This window comes from Mchenga conophoros, linkage group LG3, assembly GCF_057382185.1.
Source record: "Mchenga conophoros isolate Kocher_MC1m ecotype Shallow Benthic linkage group LG3, M_conophoros_male_GT1.1, whole genome shotgun sequence".
NCBI lineage: Eukaryota > Metazoa > Chordata > Actinopteri > Cichliformes > Cichlidae > Mchenga > Mchenga conophoros.
The window spans coordinates 85,207,279-85,219,892 of record NC_140528.1 but is presented as its reverse complement, the minus strand read 5'-3'; the positions used below and the strand labels follow the sequence as shown (position 1 = coordinate 85,219,892).

Sequence of the window (12,614 nt, the reverse complement as noted above, 5' to 3'; positions counted from 1 at the left end):
GAGCCACATACCCTGGTGTGGTGTAATTGGCCTCAATAGCAACTAATGCCCTGGTGTGGTGTAAGTGGCCTCAGCCAGCAGCCACAGGCCCTGGTGTGGTGTAAGTGGCCTCAGCCAGAGCCACAGGCCCTGATGTGGTGTAAGTGGCCCCAGCCGGTCACTCAGGCCCTGGTGTGGTGTAGGTGGCATCAGCTAGCAGCACAAGACATTGGAAAACAGCCAAAAGCAATGTCGTTAATGTGCCCTCATTAATGGGCAGCTGCTTTTGGTCTTTTAATACACCCCTTCTCTGGATCAAAAGCGGTTCAATGACATTAAAATGAAAGGCTTACAGCACCAGGTATTCCCAGGCAGTTTCCCATCCAAGTACTAACCAAGCCCAGCCCTGCTCAGCTTCCGAGATCAGACGAGGTCGGGCGTGCTCAGGGTGGTATGGCCGTAAGCTGCTGGGCCCAGCACAATGTCTCAATTTATGGATTCAGGTGATTAGGTGGCAAGTACCTGAAGTTACGAAGACAATACTATAACCCTACCTTCATGTTTGCATAATACCCTAACCCAAAGGCTCAGTTTAGCATTTATCCAACAGCACAGGCCCTGGATTGTTGAAGATGGCCTCAGGAACCAGCACAGGGCCTGGTGTGTTGTACATGGCCACAGCTAGCAGCACAGGGCCTGGTTTGGTGAAGATGGCCTCGGCCAGAAGCGCAGGGCCTGGTGTGATGTGAGTGGCCTGAGCAAGAGCCACAGGCCCTGGTGTGGTGTAATTGGCCTCAATAGCAACTAAGGCCCTGGTGTGGTGTAAGTGGCCTGAGCAAGAGCCACATACCCTGGTGTGGTGTAATTGGCCTCAATAGCAACTAAGGCCCTGGTGTGGTGTAGGTGGCCTCAGCCAGCAGCCACAGGCCCTGGTGTGGTGTAAGTGGCCTCAGCCAGAGCAACAGGCCCTGATGTGGTGTAAGTGGCCCCAGCCGGTCACTCAGGCCCTGGTGTGGTGTAGGTGGCATCAGCTAGCAGCACAAGACATTGGAAAACAGCCAAAAGCAATGTCGTTAATGTGCCCTCATTAATGGGGAGCTGCTTCTGGTCTTTTAATACACCCCTTCTCTGGATCAAAAGCGGTTCAATGACATGAAAATCAAAGGCTTACAGCACCAGGTATTCCCAGGCAGTCTCCCATCCAAGTACTAACCAAGCCCAGCCCTGCTTAGCTTCCGAGATCAGACGAGGTCGGGCGTGCTCAGGGTGGTATGGCCGTAAGCTGCTGGCCCCAGCACAATGTCTCAATTTATGGATTCAAGTGATTAGGTGGCAAGTACCTGAAGTTACGAAGACAATCCTATAACCATACCTGCATGTTTGCATAATACCCTAACCAAAAGGCTCAGTTTGGCATTTATCCAACAGCACAGGCCCTGGATTGTTGAAGATGGCCTCAGGAACCAGCACAGGACCTGGTGTGTTTTACATGGCCACAGCAAGCAGCACAGGGCCTGGTTTGGTGAAGATGGCCTCAGCAAGCAGCCACAGGCCCTGGTTTGGTGTAAGTGGCCTCAGCTAGCAGCCACAGGCCCTGGTGTGGTGTGAGTGGCCTCAGCCAGCAGCCACAGGCCCTGGTGTGGTCTAAGTGGCCTCAGCCAGTGCCACAGGCCCTGGTGTGGTGTAAGTGGCCTAAGCCAGAGCCACAGGCCCTGGTGTGGTGTAAGTGGCCTCAACAGCAAATAAGGCCCTGGTGTGGTGTAAGTGGCCTGAGCAAGAACCACAGGGCCTGGTTTGGTGAAGATGGCCTCGGCCAGAAGCGCAGGGCCTGGTGTGATGTGAGTGGCCTGAGCAAGAGCCACAGGCCCTGGTGTGGTGTAAGTGGCCTCAGCCAGCAGCCACAGGCCCTGGTGTGGTGTAAGTCGCCTCAGCCAGAAGCCACAGGCACTGGTGTGGTGTAAGTGGCCTCAGCCAGCAGCAAAAGGGCCCTGGTGTGGTGTAAGTCGCCTCAGCCAGCAGCCACAGGCCCTGGTGTGGTGTAGGTGGCCTCAGCCAGCAGCCACAGGCCCTGGTGTGGTGTAAGTGGCCTCAGCCAGCAGCCACAGGCCCTGGTGTGGTGTAAGTGGCCTCAGCCAGCAGCCACAGGCCCTGGTGTGGTGTAAGTGGCCTCAGCCAGTGCCACAGGCCCTGGTGTGGTGTAAGTGGCCTGAGCAAGAGCCACAGACCCTGTGTGGTATAATTGGCCTCAGCCAGCAGCCACAGGCCCTGGTGTGGTGTAAGTCGCCTCAGACAGAAGCCACAGGCACTGGTGTGGTGTAAGTGGCCTCAGCCAGCAGCAAAAGGGCCCTGGTGTGGTATAAGTCGCCTCAGCCAGCAGCCACAGGCCCTGGTGTGGTGTAGGTGGCCTCAGCCACCAGCCACAGGCCCTGGTGTGGTGTAAGTAGCCTCAGCCAGCAGCCACAGGCCCTGGTGTGGTGTAAGTGGCCTCAGCCAGCAGCCACAGGCCCTGGTGTGGTGTAAGTGGCCTCAGCCAGTGCCACAGGCCCTGGTGTGGTGTAAGTGGCCTGAGCAAGAGCCACAGGCCCTGGTGTGGTGTAAGTGGCCTGAGCAAGAGCCACAGACCCTGGTGTGGTGTAATTGGCCTCAATAGCAACTAATGCCCTGGTGTGGTGTAGGTGGCCTCAGCCAGCAGCCACAGGCCCTGGTGTGGTGTAAGTGGCCTGAGCAAGAGCCACAGGCCCTGGTGTGGTGTAAGTGGCCTGAGCAAGAGCCACAGACCCTGGTGTGGTGTAATTGGCCTCAATAGCAACTAATGCCCTGGTGTGGTGTAAGTGGCCCAGCCGGTCACTCAGGCCCTGGTGTGGTGTAAGTGGCCTCAGCTAGCAGCCACAGGCCCTGGTGTGGTGTGAGTGGCCTCAGCCAGCAGCCACAGGCCCCTGGTGTGGTCTAAGTGGCCTCAACCAGTGCCACAGGCCCTGGTGTGGTGTAAGTGGCCTGAGCAAGAGCCACAGGCCCTGGTGTGGTGTAAGTGGCCTCAGCCAGCAGCCACAGGCCCTGGTGTGGTGTAAGTGGCCTGAGCAAGTGCCACAGGCCCTGGTGTGGTGTAAGTGGCCTAAGCCAGAGCCACAGGCCCTGGTGTGGTGTAAGTGGCCTCAATAGCAAATAAGGCCCTGGTGTGGTGTAAGTGGCCTGAGCAAGAACCACAGGGCCTGGTTTGGTGAAGATGGCCTCGGCCAGAAGCGCAGGGCCTGGTGTGATGTGAGTGGCCTGAGCAAGAGCCACAGGCCCTGGTGTGGTGTAATTGGCCTCAATAGCAACTAAGGCCCTGGTGTGGTGTAAGTGGCCTGAGTAAGAGCCACAGGCCCTGGTGTGGTGTAAGTGGCCTCAGCCAGCAGCCACAGGCCCTGGTGTGGTGTAAGTGGCCTGAGCAAGTGCCACAGGCCCTGGTGTGGTGTAAGTGGCCTAAGCCAGAGCCACAGGCCCTGGTGTGGTGTAAGTGGCCTGAGCAAGAGCCACAGGGCCTGGTTTGGTGAAGATGGCCTCGGCCAGAAGCGCAGGGCCTGGTGTGATGTGAGTGGCCTGAGCAAGAGCCACAGGCCCTGGTGTGGTGTAAGTGGCCTCAGCCAGCAGCCACAGGCCCTGGTGTGGTGTAAGTCGCCTCAGCCAGAAGCCACAGGCACTGGTGTGGTGTAAGTGGCCTCAGCCAGCAGCAAAAGGGCCCTGGTGTGGTGTAAGTCGCCTCAGCCAGCAGCCACAGGCCCTGGTGTGGTGTAGATGGCCTCAGCCAGCAGCCACAGGCCCTGGTGTGGTGTAAGTGGCCTCAGCCAGCAGCCACAGGCCCTGGTGTGGTCTAAGTGGCCTCAGCCAGAAGCACAGGGCCTGGTGTGATATGAGTGGCCTGAGCAAGAGCCACAGGCCCTGGTGTGGTGTAAGTGGCCTGAGCAAGAGCCACAGGCCCTGGTGTGGTGTAAGTGGCCTGAGCAAGAGCCACAGGCCCTGGTGTGGTGTAGGTGGCCTCAGCCAGCAGCCACAGGCCCTGGTGTGGTGTAGGTGGCCTCAGCCAGCAGCCACAAGCCCTTGTGTGGTGTAAGTGGCCTCAGCCAGCAGCCACAGGCCCTGGTGTGGTGTAAGTGGCCTCAATAGCAAATAAGGCCCTGGTGTGGTGTAAGTGGCCTCAGCCAGCAGCCACAGGCCCTGGTGTGGTGTAAGTGGCCTCAGCCAGTGCCACAGGCCCTGGTGTGGTGTAAGTGGCCTGAGCAAGAGCCAAAGACCCTGGTGTGGTGTAATTGGCCTCAATAGCAACTAAGGCCCTGGTTTGGTGTAGGTGGCATCAGCTAGCAGCACAAGACATTGGAAAACAGCCAAAAGCAATGTCGTTAATGTACCCTCATTAATGGGCAGCTGCTTTTGGTCTTTTAATACACCCCTTCTCTGGATCAAAAGCGGTTCAATGACATGAAAATCAAAGGCTTACAGCACCAGGTTTTCCCAGGCAGTCTCCCATCCAAGTACTAACCAAGCCCAGCCCTGCTTAGCTTCCGAGATCAGACGAGGTCGGGCGTGCTCAGGGTGGTATGGCCGTAAGCTGCTGGCTCCAGCACAATGTCTCAATTTATGGATTCAAGTGATTAGGTGGCAAGTACCTGAAGTTACGAAGATAATCCTATAACCATACCTGCATGTTTGCATAATACCCTAACCCAAAGGCTCAGTTTGGCATTTATCCAACAGCACAGGCCCTGGATTGTTGAAGATGGCCTCAGGAACCAGCACAGGGCCTGATGTGTTGTACATGGCCACAGCAAGCAGCACAGGCCCTGGTGTGGTGTAGATGGCCTCAGCCAGCAGCCACAGGCCCTGGTGTGGTCTAAGTGGCCTCAGCCAGAAGCACAGGGCCTGGTGTGATATGAGTGGCCTGAGCAAGAGCCACAGGCCCTGGTGTGGTGTAAGTGGCCTGAGCAAGAGCCACAGGCCCTGGTGTGGTGTAAGTGGCCTGAGCAAGAGCCACAGGCCCTGGTGTGGTGTAGGTGGCCTCAGCCAGCAGCCACAAGCCCTTGTGTGGTGTAAGTGGCCTCAGCCAGCAGCCACAGGCCCTGGTGTGGTGTAAGTGGCCTCAGCCAGTGCCACAGGCCCTGGTGTGGTGTAAGTGGCCTGAGCAAGAGCCACAGACCATGGTGTGGTGTAATTGGCCTCAATAGCAACTAAGGCCCTGGTGTGGTGTAGGTGGCCTAAGCCAGCAGCCACAGGCCCTGGTGTGGTGTAAGTGGCCTCAGCCAGCAGCCACAGGCCCTGGTGTGGTGTAAGTCGCCTCAGCCAGAAGCCACAGGCACTGGTGTGGTGTAAGTGGCCTCAGCCAGCAGCAAAAGGGCCCTGGTGTGGTGTAAGTCGCCTCAGCCAGCAGCCACAGGCCCTGGTGTGGTGTAGATGGCCTCAGCCAGCAGCCACAGGCCCTGGTGTGGTGTAAGTGGCCTCAGCCAGCAGCCACAGGCCCTGGTGTGGTCTAAGTTGCCTCAGCCAGAAGCACAGGGCCTGGTGTGATATGAGTGGGCCTGAGAAAGAGCCACAGGCCCTGGTGTGGTGTAAGTGGCCTGAGCAAGAGCCACAGGCCCTGGTGTGGTGTAAGTGGCCTGAGCAAGAGCCACAGGCCCTGGTGTGGTGTAAGTGGCCTGAGCAAGAGCCACAGGCCCTGGTGTGGTGTAATTGGCCTCAATAGCAACTAAGGCCCTGGTTTGGTGTATGTGGCCTCAGCCAGCAAATAAGGCCGTGGTGTGGTGTAGGTGGCATCAGCTAGCAGCACAAGACATTGGAAAACAGCCAAAAGCAATGTCGTTAATGTGCCCTCATTAATGGGCAGCTGCTTTTGGTCTTTTAATACACCCCTTCTCTGGATCAAAAGCGGTTCAATGACATGAAAATGAAAGGCTTACAGCACCAGGTATTCCCAGGCAGTCTCCCATCCAAGTACTAACCAAGCCCAGCCCTGCTTAGCTTCCGAGATCAGACGAGGTCGGGCGTGCTCAGGGTGGTATGGCCATAAGCTGCTGGCCCCAGCACAATGTCTCAATTTATGGATTCAAGTGATTAGGTGGCAAGTACCTGAAGTTACGAAGACAATCCTATAACCATACCTGCATGTTTGCATAATACCCTAACCCAAAGGCTCAGTTTGGCATTTATCCAACAGCACAGGCCCTGGATTGTTGAAGATGGCGTCAGGAACCAGCACAGGGCCTGGTGTGTTGTACATGGCCACAGCAAGCAGCACAGGGCCTGGTTTGGTGAAGATGGCCTCGGCCAGAAGCACAGGGCCTGGTGTGATATGAGTGGCCTGAGCAAGAGCCACAGGCCCTGGTGTGTTGTAAGTGGCCTCAGCCAGCAGCCACAGGCCCTGGTGTGGTGTAGGTGGCCTCAGCCAGCAGCCACAGGCCCTTGTGTGGTGTAATTGGCCTCAATAGCAACTAAGGCCCTGGTGTGGTGTAGGTGGCCTCAGCCAGCAGCCACAGGCCCTGGTGTGGTGTAAGTGGCCTCAGCCAGTGCCACAGGCCCTGGTGTGGTGTAAGTGGCCTGAGCAAGAGCCACAGACCCTGGTGTGGTGTAATTGGCCTCAATAGCAACTAAGGCCCTGGTGTGGTGTAGGTGGCCTCAGCCAGCAGCCACAGGCCCTGGTGTGGTGTAAGTGGCCTCAGCCAGCAGCCACAGGCCCTGGTGTGGTGTAAGTGGCCTCAGCCAGTGCCACAGGCCCTGGTGTGGTGTAAGTGGCCTGAGCAAGAGCCACAGACCCTGGTGTGGTGTAATTGGCCTCAGCCAGCAGCCACAGGCCCTGGTGTGGTGTAAGTCGCCTCAGACAGAAGCCACAGGCACTGGTGTGGTGTAAGTGGCCTCAGCCAGCAGCAAAAGGGCCCTGGTGTGGTATAAGTCGCCTCAGCCAGCAGCCACAGGCCCTGGTGTGGTGTAGGTGGCCTCAGCCAGCAGCCACAGGCCCTGGTGTGGTGTAAGTGGCCTCAGCCAGCAGCCACAGGCCCTGGTGTGGTGTAAGTGGCCTCAGCCAGCAGCCACAGGCCCTGGTGTGGTGTAAGTGGCCTCAGCCAGTGCCACAGGCCCTGGTGTGGTGTAAGTGGCCTGAGCAAGAGCCACAGGCCCTGGTGTGGTGTAAGTGGCCTGAGCAAGAGCCACAGACCCTGGTGTGGTGTAATTGGCCTCAATAGCAACTAATCCCCTGGTTTGGTGTAGGTGGCCTCAGCCAGCAGCCACAGGCCCTGGTGTGGTGTAAGTGGCCTCAGCCAGTGCCACAGGCCCTGGTGTGGTGTAAGTGGCCTGAGCAAGAGCCAAAGACCCTGGTGTGGTGTAATTGGCCTCAATAGCAACTAAGGCCCTGGTGTGGTGTAGGTGGCATCAGCTAGCAGCACAAGACATTGGAAAAACAGCCAAAAGCAATGTCTTTAATGTGCCCTCATTAATGGGGAGCTGCTTCTGGTCTTTTAATACACCCCTTCTCTGGATCAAAAGCGGTTCAATGACATGAAAATTAAAGGCTTACAGCACCAGGTATTCCCAGGCAGTCTCCCATCCAAGTACTAACCAAGCCCAGCCCTGCTTAGCTTCCGAGATCAGACGAGGTCGGGCGTGCTCAGGGTGGTATGGCCGTAAGCTGCTGGCCCCAGCACAATGTCTCAATTTATGGATTCAAGTGATTAGGTGGCAAGTACCTGAAGTTACGAAGACAATGCTATAACCATACCTGCATGTTTGCATAATACCCTAACCCAAAGGCTCAGTTTGGCATTTATCCAACAGCACAGGCCCTGGATTGTTGAAGATGGCCTCAGGAACCAGCACAGGGCCTGGTGTGTTGTACATGGCCACAGCAAGGAGCACAGGGCCTGGTTTGGTGAAGATGGCCTCGGCCAGAAGCGCAGGGCCTGGTGTGATGTGAGTGGCCTGAGCAAGAGCCACAGGCCTTGGTGTGGTGTAAGTGGCCTCAGCCAGCAGCCACAGGCCCTGGTGTGGTGTAAGTCGCCTCAGCCAGAAGCCACAGGCACTGGTGTGGTGTAAGTGGCCTCAGCCAGCAGCCACAGGCCCTGGTGTGGTGTAGGTGGCCTCAGCCAGCAGCCACAGGCCCTGGTGTGGTGTAGGTGGCCTCAGCCAGTGCCACAGGCCCTGGTGTGGTGTAAGTGGCCTGAGTAAGAGCCACAGGCCCTGGTGTGGTGTAAGTGGCCTCAGCCAGCAGCCACAGGCCCTGGTGTGGTGTAAGTGGCCTGAGCAAGTGCCACAGGCCCTGGTGTGGTGTAAGTGGCCTAAGCCAGAGCCACAGGCCCTGGTGTGGTGTAAGTGGCCTGAGCAAGAGCCACAGGGCCTGGTTTGGTGAAGATGGCCTCGGCCAGAAGCGCAGGGCCTGGTGTGATGTGAGTGGCCTGAGCAAGAGCCACAGGCCCTGGTGTGGTGTAAGTGGCCTCAGCCAGCAGCCACAGGCCCTGGTGTGGTGTAAGTCGCCTCAGCCAGAAGCCACAGGCACTGGTGTGGTGTAAGTGGCCTCAGCCAGCAGCAAAAGGGCCCTGGTGTGGTGTAAGTCGCCTCAGCCAGCAGCCACAGGCCCTGGTGTGGTGTAGATGGCCTCAGCCAGCAGCCACAGGCCCTGGTGTGGTGTAAGTGGCCTCAGCCAGCAGCCACAGGCCCTGGTGTGGTCTAAGTGGCCTCAGCCAGAAGCACAGGGCCTGGTGTGATATGAGTGGCCTGAGCAAGAGCCACAGGCCCTGGTGTGGTGTAAGTGGCCTGAGCAAGAGCCACAGGCCCTGGTGTGGTGTAAGTGGCCTGAGCAAGAGCCACAGGCCCTGGTGTGGTGTAGGTGGCCTCAGCCAGCAGCCACAGGCCCTGGTGTGGTGTAGGTGGCCTCAGCCAGCAGCCACAAGCCCTTGTGTGGTGTAAGTGGCCTCAGCCAGCAGCCACAGGCCCTGGTGTGGTGTAAGTGGCCTCAGCCAGTGCCACAGGCCCTGGTGTGGTGTAAGTGGCCTGAGCAAGAGCCACAGACCATGGTGTGGTGTAATTGGCCTCAATAGCAACTAAGGCCCTGGTGTGGTGTAAGTGGCCTCAGCCAGCAGCCACAGGCCCTGGTGTGGTGTAAGTGGCCTTAGCCAGAGCCACAGGCCCTGATGTGGTGTAAGTGGCCCCAGCCGGTCACTCAGGCCCTGGTGTGGTGTAGGTGTCATCAGCTAGCAGCACAAGACATTGGAAAACAGCCAAAAGCAATGTCGTTAATGTGCCCTCATTAATGGGCAGCTGCTTTTGGTCTTTTAATACACCCCTTCTCTGGATCAAAAGCGGTTCAATGACATGAAAATCAAAGGCTTACAGCACCAGGTATTCCCAGGCAGCCTCCCATCCAAGTACTAACCAAGCCCAGCCCTGCTTAGCTTCCGAGATCAGACGAGGTCAGGGGTGCTCAGGGTGGTATGGCCGTAAGCTGCTGGCCCCAGCACAATGTCTCAATTTATGGATTCAAGTGATTAGGTGGCAAGTACCTGAAGTTACGAAGACAATCCTATAACCATACCTGCATGTTTGCATAATACCCTAACCAAAAGGCTCAGTTTGGCATTTATCCAACAGCACAGGCCCTGGATTGTTGAAGATGGCGTCAAGAACCAGCACAGGACCTGGTGTGTTTTACATGGCCACAGCAAGCAGCACAGGGCCTGGTTTGGTGAAGATGGCCTCAGCAAGCAGCCACAGGCCCTGGTTTGGTGTAAGTGGCCTCAGCTAGCAGCCACAGGCCCTGGTGTGGTGTGAGTGGCCTCAGCCAGCAGCCACAGGCCCTGGTGTGGTCTAAGTGGCCTCAGCCAGTGCCACAGGCCCTGGTGTGGTGTAAGTGGCGTGAGCAAGAGCCACAGGCCCTGGTGTGGTGTAAGTGGCCTCAGCCAGCAGCCACAGGCCCTGGTGTGGTGTAAGTGGCCTGAGCAAGTGCCACAGGCCCTGGTGTGGTGTAAGTGGCCTGAGCAAGTGCCACAGGCCCTGGTGTGGTGTAAGTGGCCTCAATAGCAAATAAGGCCCTGGTGTGGTGTAAGTGGCCTGAGCAAGAACCACAGGGCCTGGTTTGGTGAAGATGGCCTCGGCCAGAAGCGCAGGGCCTGGTGTGATGTGAGTGGCCTGAGCAAGAGCCACAGGCCCTGGTGTGGTGTAAGTGGCCTCAGCCAGCAGCCACAGGCCCTGGTGTGGTGTAAGTGGCCTCAGCCAGAAGCCACAGGCACTGGTGTGGTGTAAGTGGCCTCAGCCAGCAGCAAAAGGGCCCTGGTGTGGTGTAGGTGGCCTCAGCCAGCAGCCACAGGCCCTGGTGTGGTGTAAGTGCCCTCAATAGCAACTAAGGCCCTGGTGTGGTGTAAGTGGCTTCAGCCAGCAGCCACAGGCCCTGGTGTGGTGTAAGTGGCCTCAGCCAGTAGCCACAGGCCCTGGTGTGGTGTAGGTGGCCTCAGCCAGCAGCCACAGGCCCTGGTGTGGTGTAAGTGGCCTCAATAGCAACTAAGGCCCTGGTGTGGTGTAAGTGGCTTCAGCCAGCAGCCACAGGCTCTGGTGTGGTGTAACTGGCCTCAGCCAGCAGCCACGGGCCCTGGTGTGGTGTAAGTGGCCTCAGCCAGAGCCACAGGCCCTGATGTGGTGTAAGTGGCCCCAGCCGGTCACTCAGGCCCTGGTGTGGTGTAGGTGGCATCAGCTAGCAGCACAAGACATTGGAAAACAGCCAAAAGCAGTGTCGTTAATGTGCCCTCATTAATGGGCAGCTGCTTTTGGTCTTTTAATACACCCCTTCTCTGGATCAAAAGCGGTTCAATGACATGAAAATCAAAGGCTTACAGCACCAGGTATTCCCAGGCAGTCTCCCATCCAAGTACTAACCAAGCCCAGCCCTGCTTAGCTTCCGAGATCAGACGAGGTCGGGCCTGCTCAGGGTGGTATGGCCGTAAGCTGCTGGCCCCAGCACAATGTCTCAATTTATGGATTCAAGTGATTAGGTGGCAAGTACCTGAAGTTACGAAGACAATCCTATAACCATACCTGCATGTTTGCATAATACCCTAACCCAAAGGCTCAGTTTGGCATTTATCCAACAGCACAGGCCCTGGATTGTTGAAGATGGCCTCAGGAACCAGAACAGGGCCTGGTGTGTTGTACATGGCCACAGCTAGCAGCACAGGGCCTGGTTTGGTGAAGATGGCCTCGGCCAGAAGCGCAGGGCCTGGTGTGATGTGAGTGGCCTGAGCAAGAGCCACAGGCCCTGGTGTGGTGTAAGTGGCCTGAGCAAGAGCCACAGGCCCTGGTGTGGTGTAAGTGGCCTCAATAGCAAATAAGGCACTGGTGTGGTGTAAGTGGCCTCAGCCAGCAGCCACAGGCCCTGGTGTGGTGTAAGTGGCCTCAGCCAGTGCCACAGGCCCTGGTGTGGTGTAAGTGGCCTGAGCAAGAGCCACAGACCATGGTGTGGTGTAATTGGCCTCAATAGCAACTAAGGCCCTGGTGTGGTGTAAGTGGCCTCAGCCAGCAGCCACAGGCCCTGGTGTGGTGTAAGTGGCCTCAGCCAGCAGCCACAGGCCCTGGTGTGGTGTAAGTGGCCTCAGCCAGAGCCACAGGCCCTGATGTGGTGTAAGTGGCCCCAGCCGGTCACTCAGGCCCTGGTGTGGTGTAGGTGGCATCAGCTAGCAGCACAAGACATTGGAAAACAGCCAAAAGCAATGTCGTTAATGTGCCCTCATTAATGGGCAGCTGATTTTGGTCTTTTAATACACCCCTTCTCTGGATCAAAAGCGGTTCAATGACATGAAAATGAAAGGCTTACAGAACCAGGTATTCCCAGGAAGTCTCCCATCCAAGTACTAACCAAGCCCAGCCCTGCTCAACTTCCGAGATCAGACGAGGTCAGGCGTGCTCAGGGTGGTATGGCCGTAAGCTCCTGGCCCCAGCACAATGTCTCAATTTATGGATTCAAGTGATTAGGTGGCAAGTACCTGAAGTTACGAAGATAATCCTATAACCATACCTGCATGTTTCCATAATACCCTAACCCAAAGGCTCAGTTTGGCATTTATCCAACAGCACAGGCCCTGGATTGTTGAAGATGGCCTCAGGAACCAGCACAGGGCCTGATGTGTTGTACATGGCCACAGCAAGCAGCACAGGGCCTGGTTTGGTGAAGATGGCCTCGGCCAGAAGCACAGGGCCTGGTGTGATATGAGTGGCCTGAGCAAGAGCCACAGGCCCTGGTGTGGTGTAAGTGGCCTCAGCCAGCAGCCACAGGCCCTGGTGTGGTGTAAGTGGCCTCAGCCAGTGCCACAGGCCCTGGTGTGGTGGAATTGGCCTCAATAGCAACTAAGGCCCTGGTGTGGTGTAAGTGGCCTGAGCAAGAGCCACATACCCTGGTGTGGTGTAATTGGCCTCAATAGCAACTAAGGCCCTGGTGTGGTGTAGGTGGCCTCAGCCAGCAGCCACAGGCCCTGGTGTGGTGTAAGTGGCCTCAGCCAGAGCCACAGGCCCTGATGTGGTGTAAGTGGCCCCAGCCGGTCACTCAGGCCCTGGTGTGGTGTAGGTGGCATCAGCTAGCAGCACAAGACATTGGAAAAGAGCCAAAAGCAATGTCGTTAATGTGCCCTCATTAATGG

At 57.3% G+C, this 12,614-nt stretch overlaps 4 non-coding genes and 4 pseudogenes across 4 annotated transcripts; all 8 read right to left on the bottom strand.

The window, feature by feature from the left end:
- Positions 1 to 325: 325 nt before the first annotated feature.
- Positions 326 to 444, bottom strand: LOC146581232 (5S ribosomal RNA; annotated as a pseudogene).
- Positions 445 to 1,143: 699 nt separating this feature from the next.
- On the bottom strand, positions 1,144 to 1,262 carry LOC146581231 (5S ribosomal RNA). Its single transcript, XR_014891841.1, has one exon. It is a non-coding gene; the product is annotated as a 5S ribosomal RNA (ribosomal RNA).
- A 3,184-nt stretch (positions 1,263 to 4,446) lies between these two features.
- Positions 4,447 to 4,565, bottom strand: LOC146581230 (5S ribosomal RNA). Its single transcript, XR_014892033.1, has one exon. It is a non-coding gene; the product is annotated as a 5S ribosomal RNA (ribosomal RNA).
- Positions 4,566 to 5,899: 1,334 nt separating this feature from the next.
- On the bottom strand, positions 5,900 to 6,018 carry LOC146581229 (5S ribosomal RNA). Its single transcript, XR_014891936.1, has one exon. It is a non-coding gene; the product is annotated as a 5S ribosomal RNA (ribosomal RNA).
- Positions 6,019 to 7,509: 1,491 nt separating this feature from the next.
- Positions 7,510 to 7,628, bottom strand: LOC146581228 (5S ribosomal RNA). The gene has a single exon (XR_014891840.1). It is a non-coding gene; the product is annotated as a 5S ribosomal RNA (ribosomal RNA).
- A 1,690-nt stretch (positions 7,629 to 9,318) lies between these two features.
- On the bottom strand, positions 9,319 to 9,437 carry LOC146581227 (5S ribosomal RNA; annotated as a pseudogene).
- A 1,374-nt stretch (positions 9,438 to 10,811) lies between these two features.
- Positions 10,812 to 10,930, bottom strand: LOC146581226 (5S ribosomal RNA; annotated as a pseudogene).
- An 857-nt stretch (positions 10,931 to 11,787) lies between these two features.
- On the bottom strand, positions 11,788 to 11,906 carry LOC146581225 (5S ribosomal RNA; annotated as a pseudogene).
- Positions 11,907 to 12,614: the final 708 nt, after the last annotated feature.